Source organism: Corylus avellana, chromosome 5 (genome assembly GCF_965113065.1).
Source record: "Corylus avellana chromosome 5, dhCorAvel1.hap1.2, whole genome shotgun sequence".
Lineage (NCBI taxonomy): Eukaryota > Viridiplantae > Streptophyta > Magnoliopsida > Fagales > Betulaceae > Corylus > Corylus avellana.
Window position 1 is genome coordinate 4,349,647 of NC_142494.1, and position 10,621 is coordinate 4,360,267.

The 10,621-nt window shown below is 39.0% G+C and overlaps 1 pseudogene; it reads left to right on the forward strand.

Annotated features, from left to right (window-relative positions):
• The first annotated feature begins 1,605 nt into the window (after positions 1–1,605).
• Positions 1,606–10,621, forward strand: LOC132181655 (putative terpene synthase 12; annotated as a pseudogene).

The following is a 10,621-nucleotide window of genomic DNA, read 5'->3' on the forward strand; positions in this document are numbered from 1 at the left end:
GGCCGATGTGCTGACATGGCAGTGAAGCTGACGTGGCCGTTTCGGATCTATAGGTTGGCACGATTTTGAGACTATGGGCAGCAGAAATTTTGGCGACGCTTGATGTAGGGCGATAAAACTGAAATTCGACAAAAGGAAAACACTAGAAAAGACCTTTATTGAACGTCATAGAAAAGTGGTTCTGATACCATGTTAAAATGCTTTGATAACATGTTAGAATAATGGAGAGATATAGAGAGCGGAAGCATAAGGGAAAGTGGAAACACACTAAGGACTACATTGTATTGAGTCTTAAATAATGATAATGAATATAGATATCTCTATTTATAGAGAGGCAAGTAACCTAATAGATTAAGGAAATGTAAACCTAATAGACTAAGGAAAGGTAAACCTAATAGACTAATAATACATAAGGAAGTAAATAACAAGTAAATAACTCTAACATAATATTCTTAACAGGCGGAGGACTAGAGATTTGGTGTGGACTGACAAAGAAGAAGATGAACGGAGTTGGTGAAGGCGCCGACAAATCTGGCGGCTTGGGCATGAGAGAGACCACGGGGGTCTTGGAGAGAGGAGCTGGTGGCGCGGAGGTCCATGCCTGAGTGTCGTTGGAGGAAGTTGTGCTTTGCCGTGGATTTGAATGGCCAGATGATTATCTATTTTTTTTTTAACAAAAAATAAAACAATATAGATTTCATGATTGGGAAATCAATCGAAATAAAGAATAAAAAACATAAAAGAAAATTGCAATCCATATCTAACAATTGGCGTTAGCCTATTTGCTCTGATACCACGAAAGAATTCATAATGTGGAAATAATAATAAATAACAATGTAGAAATAATAAGATAGTGACATAGAAATTTACGTGGTTCAGACCTACATCCATAAGATCAAGCCTTAAGGCTGCATTAAACTCTTATTTCTATGAGTAATATTTACAATATAACATGCTCCTATTTATAGGAGAATCATGTTGAATATAAATAGACTTTTACTCTAGTTAGGTTAGTTAGGTGATAATCTTTAACTATTTACCTGTAGCTCAGTGACAATTTTCAAGTGTGACTCAGTGATATTCTTCAACTGTAAGTCAGTAATAGTCTTATACTGTGATTATTATTTTTGAACTCCATAATATACTCCAACATTGAGATACTAGCAACGCAGATCGAGCTTCACCAAGGTCCAAGTCCTATACTTCTCTTGACATGTCAATAAATTGTCTTTGAGACATAGATGGAATTAGGATTTCTCATTAAAAATTTATATGAATAAGGGATTAATTTTATTTTATTTTTATTTTTAAATTTGAAAATCAAGAGAAGCCACAGCTCCCCTTGTCTCTATATGTTGTTCCCTAGCTCCCGGCGTGTTTGGGACCATTCATATGTTATCTGAAATAAATTTCAGAGAGATTTGAATGATGAGGACTGAGGAGGTCTCAGAGAGATTATCTCTGTCGCCATGTGTTTCACTTTTTCCACAAATATCCATTTCCTCGATGGCTTGAAGTCCTATAAATATATAGCTTCACGTCTTCCGATGGAAATCACAAGCAAAATTAAACATACCAGAATTTCTCTGAGATCTCATGACTCCCATGACAAAGGGACCTCTTCTTCTAGACCAAAAATGTGGGCAGTTCCAATGCTTTTCCAGTATACCAACATCCCCTTCAGAAGTTGATAGACAATCCCCCAATTACCAGCCAAGCTTCTGGAGTAGCCATTTTTTTGCAGTCCTTAAACAATCAATATGCGGTAACAATTAATTCTGATTTCTTTAACACCATTAGATTTTTTTTTTTTTTTTTAATAATTAAAGGTGGATAGCAGATGCCAACTTAGCATAAGAGTACTCGAGGTAGATGCCAAAATGAAAATTAAGAAATATTTCTCTGTATTTAAAATGATAAAATCAATCATTTTTTCAATAAGCTTAAATAGTTGGGATAGGTGATGATTTATCGTGATGTTAGAGTCAAAGTTTACCCTATTTCAATCAACATGATTACTAACGTACTATACATAATATATTTCTCAAATTGTTATCATGCAGGATGAACGATACAAAGATAGGGCAAAGAAGCTGGAAGAGGATGTGAGGAGTATGATTCATAATGAAAATGCCGACTTATTGGCAACTCTTGAATTCATTAATGATGTTCAACGATTAGGTTTGGGATACCGTTTTCAGAGGGACATATATAACAAGAATCCTTGACAACTATGCATCTTCAAAAGGCTGTAATGAAAGAATAGAGGAGAGCCTGCACGCTACTGCTCTAAGCTTTAGGCTCCTAAGACAACAAGGCTATCGGGTCTCTCAAGGCATCATCCTAATTAATTCTTGATTTCATTTCGCATGTTGATCTCACGATCGATCTTCTAATATCATATTTTGTATGAAACATAGATGTATTTAACAGTTTCATGGACCATAGTGGAAATTTCAAGGAATGCCTTACAAAGGATGTCAAAGGAATGTTGAGTCTATATGAAGCTTCTTATCTTGCTTTTGAAGGAGAAAACCTCTTGGAAGAGGCCATGTCATTCACAAGAATACATCTCAAGGACCTCAAGGGAGATGTGAGCAAAAGCATGGCAGAACAAGTTAGTCATGCATTGGAGGTTCCATTACACCATAGAATGCTAAGGCTAGAAGCTCGGTGGTATATTGAGGCATACAATAAGAGGGAAGATGCAAATTCTCTTCTACTTGAACTTGCAAAGTTGGATTTTAACGTAGTATAGTCGGTGTTTCAAAGAGAACTTCAAGATGTGTTAAGGTTAGAAATGTTCAAACTATTTATTCAAATCACTATAAGATAAGGCGTTTGTGAAAATTGAGTTTGCCATAGCTTGAATGTTAAGTGGAAACTTATTTGGTTTCACTTTATGACTTTTAGGTGGTGGAACGATATGGGCTTGGCAAACAAGTTGAGCTTCACTAGAGATAGATTGATGGAGTGCTATTTTTGGACAATAGGAATGGCCTTTGAACCTCAATTAAGTAATTTTCGTAAAGGGTTAACGAAAGTGGCTGCTCTTGTTACCACCATTGATGATGTCTACGATGTTTATGCTACCTTGGATGAATTAGAGGTATTTACTGATGCAGTTGAAAGGTTAATACTTGATAACTCTTCCCTTTCCCTTTCCCCTCCCCCAACCCCACCCCACTCCCACCAAAATAAAAGTAAAAAAGATAGAAAAATTTAGAATGTAATTATAACTCTTCCTTTACCCTTTCTCGATGCTTGGTGTTTTCAGTTAGGATATCAATGTTGTGAAAAATCTGTTAGACTACATGACTCCCTTCAGCCACCTAAGCTGCCACGTCAACCAATCAGTCTCACTGAGCATGCAGACACCTCATCTTCACCAGCTTGCATTGTAGAGCATCACAAAGGCAAGAATCATGGAGCACCCAATAATCATGGAACAGCAGAATCATTAGTCATTGATACAGCAAAGGAAAGAAGATCATCTCCCTTTGCTGACAGACACATTCGCAAGGAAAGATTTGATGAAGATTATGTAAACACACAATCCCATAATATCATGGCCGATTGTGTGTAATAGATGTCTGATTTGTACAACTATTGTTTTCCTTTTAGTTAAGCTGTAAACATATTAAAAAATCTGATGTATCATTCAGGAAACAATTTTATTGTATACAAGAGAAATTTTCTTGTGCAAATTTTCTGTCTTTTCTCTTCTCCTTGAAATATTTTATGGTATCAGAGCCTTTAAAGGAAAACTCCTCCGATCCTACAACAATGGCCTCATCTTGTGCTTTTTCTTCATCTTCTGCACCTAACACCAACACATCTTCATCCCCTGCATCTGTCACTACAACATTCACCCTGCCTAGCATCTCTCAACAGATCTCTACCAAGCTTGATGGCCCTGTAGACTACCTAAATTGGGTGTCTCACTTCACTCCAATTCTGAACACCCATGAATTGATGGGGTTCGTTGATGGCAGTGAGCCATGTCCTCCCAAACATCTCACTGATGAAACTGGAAACCTCACCACAATGGTGAATCCAGATTACTCAATCTAGCACAGAAAGGATCAATGCATCCTTATTTGGTTCAACACAACCATGTCAGACCGTATGCTCTCTTCCCTCTATGGATTAAAGACAGCCAAACAAGTCTGGACTACTCTGGCCACACGATATGCATCTCAGTCAAAGGCTAGAATCTCTTATTTGAAAAGATAGCTACAAACCCTCAATCAAGGTTCCAAAACCTGTTTAGAGTTTCTCAATGAAACCAAATCGTGTACATCCCTCCTGGCTGCAACAAGGCAGCCTATAGAAGATGATGATCTTATATCCTATGTCCTTGGAGGTTTGAACTCTTCTTACACCACTTTCATCACTTTATTCAATTTCACCACCCGCACATCCTCCATGACTTTTGAAGAACTCCAATGTAAATTGCTCAACCACGAGATTCTACTCAACAATCATCTACCACAACAGCAGCCACTCACTGAATCAAGCAACTTTGCCCTTTATTCTAAAAAACCAAGGCCCTCTAGTGACAATTACCACAAAGGAAAAGCAGTGAGTTACTCAAAGAATTCCTATCAGCCAAATTCCTATCAACCAAGGAATACCTATTAGCCTAACCAGTACTGAGGCTGTCAAAGGAGCACCTCTCAGTCCAACCTCAGACGACCTGGACGTAATAACTTTTCACAAAAATCTATTCTTGGTGCACCTCCCACCTCATTCCCTCACAGACCATCATGTCAAATATGTGGGAAACTTGGACACCTAGCATTAGATTGCTATCATAGGATGGATTATTCTTATCAAGGGAAGAATCCACCTTCACAACTTGCTGCAATGGTGGCACGAGCACATCCCTCTGCTATGGAATAGAATGTTGAGGACTTTTGGTATGCTGATAGTGGAGCAAACAAGCATGTCACGGCTGCCCTCGACAATCTAACACTTCAAGAACTATTCAAAGGTGATGATGAGGTGGCTGTAGGTAATGGAACAGGTTTGTCCATATCCAACATAGGTGCATCTGTCTTGTATAACTCTAAATATCATTTCTATCAACCTTTCAAACTAAACCACATTTTACATTGTCCAACTGCCGCAGCTAACTTGTTGTCCATTCACAAATTCTGTGTAGACAACAAGTGCTGGTTCATTCTAACTGATTCTCACTTTTTTGTGAAGGACAACATCACGGGACAGACTCTTTTGCAAGGGCCAAGTAGAGATGGACTCTATCCAATCTTCCTGTCAAAGGCATCCAGTAAAATAAGACAGCCTGCAGCTTTCCTTGGAGTCACAGCCTCCTCCAAAGTCTGGCATAGTTGGTTAGGGCACCCTGCACCTCCCATTTTAAATAAAATCAAGCAGCTTGTAAACCTACCTGTACTTGGTTCCATTACAAATGAAAATTTGTGTGAACCTTGTCAAGTAGCAAAGTCCAAGTGTCTTCCATTTTCTGAGTCCAATAATGTAACCGCCCAACCATTAGAAATAATACATTCTAATTTGTGGAGTTCTCCAATTCCTTCTCTCACTGGATGCCAATATTATGTGATTTTCATTGATAATTACTCAAGGTTCTCTTGGATTTATCCAATGCAAAATAAATCAGACACATTTGCATGCTTTGTCAAATTCAAAAGCCTAATTGAGAACCTCTTGTCTAAGAAAATAAAAGCTTTCCAATCTGATGGAGGAGGGAAATTCACTTCCAATCAATTTAAACGCTTTTTGACTTCTACTGGTATCCTCCACAGAGTTTCAAGCCCTCACACTCCTCAACAGAATGGCCTTGCCAAGAGAAAACATAGGCACATTGTGGATACTGGTTTAGCTCTCTTGGCTCAATCCTATGTTCCTCCCATATATTGGGTTGATGCCTTTAACACTGCAGTCTATTTAATCAATAGACTTCCTACAACTGTCTTGAAAAACCACTCTCTATATTTCAAATTACTTCACAAACAGCCTAACTATTCTCTCCTTAGAATCTTTGGTTGTGACTGCTATCCTCTTCTCAAACCTTACAATTCTCACAAACTCTAAAAAATGCATCTTTTTTGGTTATTGCTCCAATTATAGAGGCTACAGGTGTTATGAACCCTTGTCCAAAAAGACCATCATCACCAAAAATGCTATTTTTGATGAAAATTCCTTCCCAGCAAAGGATTGGATGTCCACTCCACTGACCTCTGCAAATGATCCTGCTTCACCCAAGGTATGTCCTTCTGCACCAGTGTTGATACATTCTATTTCTGCTACTCATGCCATTCCATCATCTCCTATTGACACCCCAGCATCTACCATCGATCCCATGTCCTCTGATTTAGCTATTGCAGATATGCCTAATGACTTGCTCTCTGACACTAGTTTCAGCACTGATGAACCCCTTTCACCTACCCTTGCTGATTCTCTAGTCCCTCCAGCAGATACAAACATTGCACCATCCCCAATCTCTGTAGATATTGCAAACACTACAGCAGATACTGCTCCTTCTCCTCCTAGTTTTGTATCTGGCCCTATCTCTCTTCATCCCATGACTACTAGGCTTCAGGATGGCACTCGTAGGCCCAAATCATTTCCCAACTACAAATTCTTCTTCTCAACCAAACATCCACTCAAGGCCTTTCACTCCCATGTCAATCTTTTAGACCTACCTCCTGCCCCTACTTGATTTTCCCAAGCAGTAAAATCTCCTCACTGGCAGCAAGCCATGAAGGAAGAATTCCAAGCCCTTCAAGCCAACCAAACTTGGCTCCTTTGTCCTAGACCATTCCATCATAATGTTATCACTAACAAATGGGTTTTTAAAGTGAAACAGAAGGCTGATGGCACTCTTGACAAATTTAAGGCTCGACTTGTAGCTAAAGGTTTCCAACAACAGGATGGCATCGACTACTATGAAACTTTCAGCCCTGTGGTTAAATCCACCACCATACGAGCTATCCTTGCTTTGACAATCCACTTTCAATGGCCAACCAGACAATTAGATGTCTCAAATGCCTTTCTCCATGGCACTTTACAGGAAGAGGTTTTTTTATGGAACAACCGCCAGGCTTTGTTGACAGCAAATTTCCTCATCATGTCTTCAAACTTCAGAAATCCATCTATGACCTTAAGCAAGCACCCAGAGCCTGGTTTACTAAACTGACAGCTACTTTGGTTGCTCTTGGTTTTACAGAATCCAAGGTGGACTACTCTCTGCTCTCCATACCTCCACAATACGCCTTTTTCTCCTCATCTATGTCGATGACATCATTGTCACTGGGAATTCTTTGCTTGCTATCACTCATTTGGTTTCCTGCTTAAAGCAATCTTTTGCCATGAAGGACCTTGGCTCTCTTCATAACTTCTTGGGCATTCATGTACAGCCACTGGCAGGAGGACTTCACCTATCTCAGATAAAGTATGTCTCTGACCTTCTAGACCGTGTTCATATGACAGGAGCCAAGCCTGCCAAGACACCACTCCCAGCAGGTTCCCAGCTTTCTCAGCAAGATGGTGATCCTCTTCCTAATGCCTCAGAGTACAGGCACCTAGTAGGAGCATTGCAGTACTACACCCTCACTCGACCAGACATCTCTTTTGCTGTTAACCAACTCTGCTAATTCATGCATTCTCCCACTACTACCCACTGGACAGCAGGAAAGAGAGTTCTTCGATAACTTAAGGGCTCCATCAATCATGGCTTACACTTTACCAAAAGCTCCCTTCAACTGAATGCCTATAGTGATTCGGACTGGGCAGGCAATCTTGATGACAGAAGGTCCACTACTGGTTATGCCCTTTTCCTTGGACCTTGCTTAATCAGCTGGTGTGCCAAGGAGCAACCAGTTGTCTCTAAATCCAACACTGAGGCTGAATACAGGGCCCTAGCATTTGCTATAGCCGAACTCTGCTGGCTGAGAATGCTCCTTCAAGAACTGAAGATTTTTCTCCATTGCTCTCCCACTCTCTGGTGTGGCAACCTTGGTGCATTGGCACTTGGCTCTAATCTAGTGTATCACGCACACCAAACATATTGAAGTGGACTATCACTTTATTCGTGAGAAAGTGGTCAACAAGGATGTCACCACTCGATACTTGCCTACCCTTGATCAGATTGCAGATATATTCACAAAGGGTCTCACTACTGCTCAGTTCCTTCTTCTCCGAGACAAGCTAAAAGTGTGCTCTCCACCCATTAGCTTGCGGGGGGATGTGAGACTACATGACTCCCTTCAGCCACCTAAGCTGCCACGTCAGCCAATCAGTCTCACTGAGCATGCAGACACCTCATCTTCACCAGCTTGCACTGTAGATAGGGCTGTAAACGAACAAAGCCACCTGTGAGCTCGCTCGGGATCGGCTTGATAAAGCTCGGCTTGTGCCCGACTCGATTATTGAATGAGCTGTTTGTGGACACAAAACTATACTCGATTATTAAACGATACATACTCGTATAAAACCCGGCTCGCTCGTTTAAAGTTCGTGAACATACTCGTATAGGGGCTCGACTCGCTTATTAGCGCGACTCGTATATATATATATAGTTTATATATTATAAATAGTATTTATGCTTATATAGTATGTAGCATAAATACTAAATATATATAGTTAAAATATTAATAATGTAGTCATACAATGTATAACTATTTATAGTTAACTAGTGTATTGTCTGTATTAAACTAAGTTAACTAATTAGTTAATTGGTTTAGTTATATATATAGAGAGCTAATTGGTTAATATAAAAAAAAAATGTTAGATAATTTGTATATATAATAAACGGTTTTTTTATCAAAGTTGCCCTCAATTTGTTGGTTGGGAAGTAAAACGTTTTTACTAATATAATTTGTCTCATTGGGAAGATGAGTCATTTAAGTTAATATTATTATTATTATTATTTTTAAAAAAAGTTTGTATTAGTTGAGCTAGCTCGGCTCGGCTCGCCCGACTCGACTCGGCTACTAGGCGAGCTCGAGCTCGGCTCGCACAAGGAATTTTCCTTGGTGAGCCGAGCCAAGCTTAAATTTCGGAGCTCGGCATGAGCTCGGCTCGAGCTCGAGCTCGTCAAATTTTTAAATGAGCCGAGCTTGGACAGCCCTGGCTCGCCCAAGCTCGGCTCGTTTACAGTCCTAACTGTAGAGCATCACAAAGGCAAAAATCATGGAGCGCCCAATAATCATGGAACAGCAGAATCATTAGTCATTGATACAGCAAAGGAAAGAAGATCATCTCCCTTTGCTGACAGACACATTCACAAGGAAAGATTTGATGAAGATTATGTAAACACACAATCCCATAATATCATGGCCAATTGTGTGTAATAGATTTTTGATTTGTACAGCTATTGTTTTCCTTTTAGTTAAACTGTAAACATATTATAAAATCTTATGTATCATTCAGGAAACGATTTTATTGTATACAAGAGAAATTTTCTTGTGCAAATTTTCTGTCTTTTCTCTTCTCCTTGAAATATTTTAAAATATTCCCCACTATATGAAGTTATGCTTCTTAGCTCTCTACAACACTGTTAATGAGATGGTATATGAAACTCTTAAGGAGAAAGGTGATAAAACCCAAGAAAAATAGCGAGAGAATGAAGAAGAAAATATTTGTATATTTCTCTATGATAATGGATTTACATGAGGATCTATTTATACAGAGAATTTGGTTTACATAGCTGTTAAGGATTGATGTTGAGATCTTCTATACAAGGAAATTGTTCACGTAGATGGAATGTTAACGTTACAGGCTTGAGATTTTATTTTCTCAATTAATTTATGACATTTGCTAATGTTTTCTTCCTCAACAAAAGGAGAAAACATCCTTCCATACCTAACAAAAGTGGTATGTGCAACCATTCTATTTTTTTTAGATGAATTGCATTTTGTTTGAAATATTAAATCTAATACTCTTGGGGTTTTTTCTTTTATTTTAGTGGGCTGGCCTGTGCAAAACATTCCTACAAGAAGCAAAGTGGTGTTACAACAAAGATATGCCAAGCTTCAAGGACTATCTTGACAATGCATGGCTATCCGTTTTGGGGGCGATTGCCCTTGTTCATTCCTATTTTTTCTTAAATCAAAAGTTCACAAAGCCGGCACTTGAGGGCTTACAAAAATACCACGACCTTTTGCGTTGGCCGTCAATTATTTTTCGAATTTGCAATGATTTGAGTACTTCCGCGGTATTCATCTTATAGCATTCCGTAGTGTCTTTTTGTGTTGAATGAATTTTAAGGTTCAATATTGGAAGCACTATTTCACACTAACATATTGAGTTGCTTATTTGAAATACAGGAAGAGTTAAAGAGAGGCGAAACTGCAAATTCAATTCATTGCTACATGTGTGAAACTGGTGTTTCCGAGGAAATTGCTAGCAAACACATGAGTAACATGATTGATTGGTCTTGGAAAAAGATGAATGAAGAGTGAGTAGTTGATTCTCCATTTGGAGAAGGGTACGGTTACTGGTAACAGCAATCAACCTTGCCAGGATTGCCCAGTGCACATACCAATATGGAGATGGGCATGGAGCACTAGACAATAGAGCAAAAAATCGAGTTCTATCATTGATAATAGAGCCTGTTTCACTCATTGAGAGTTAG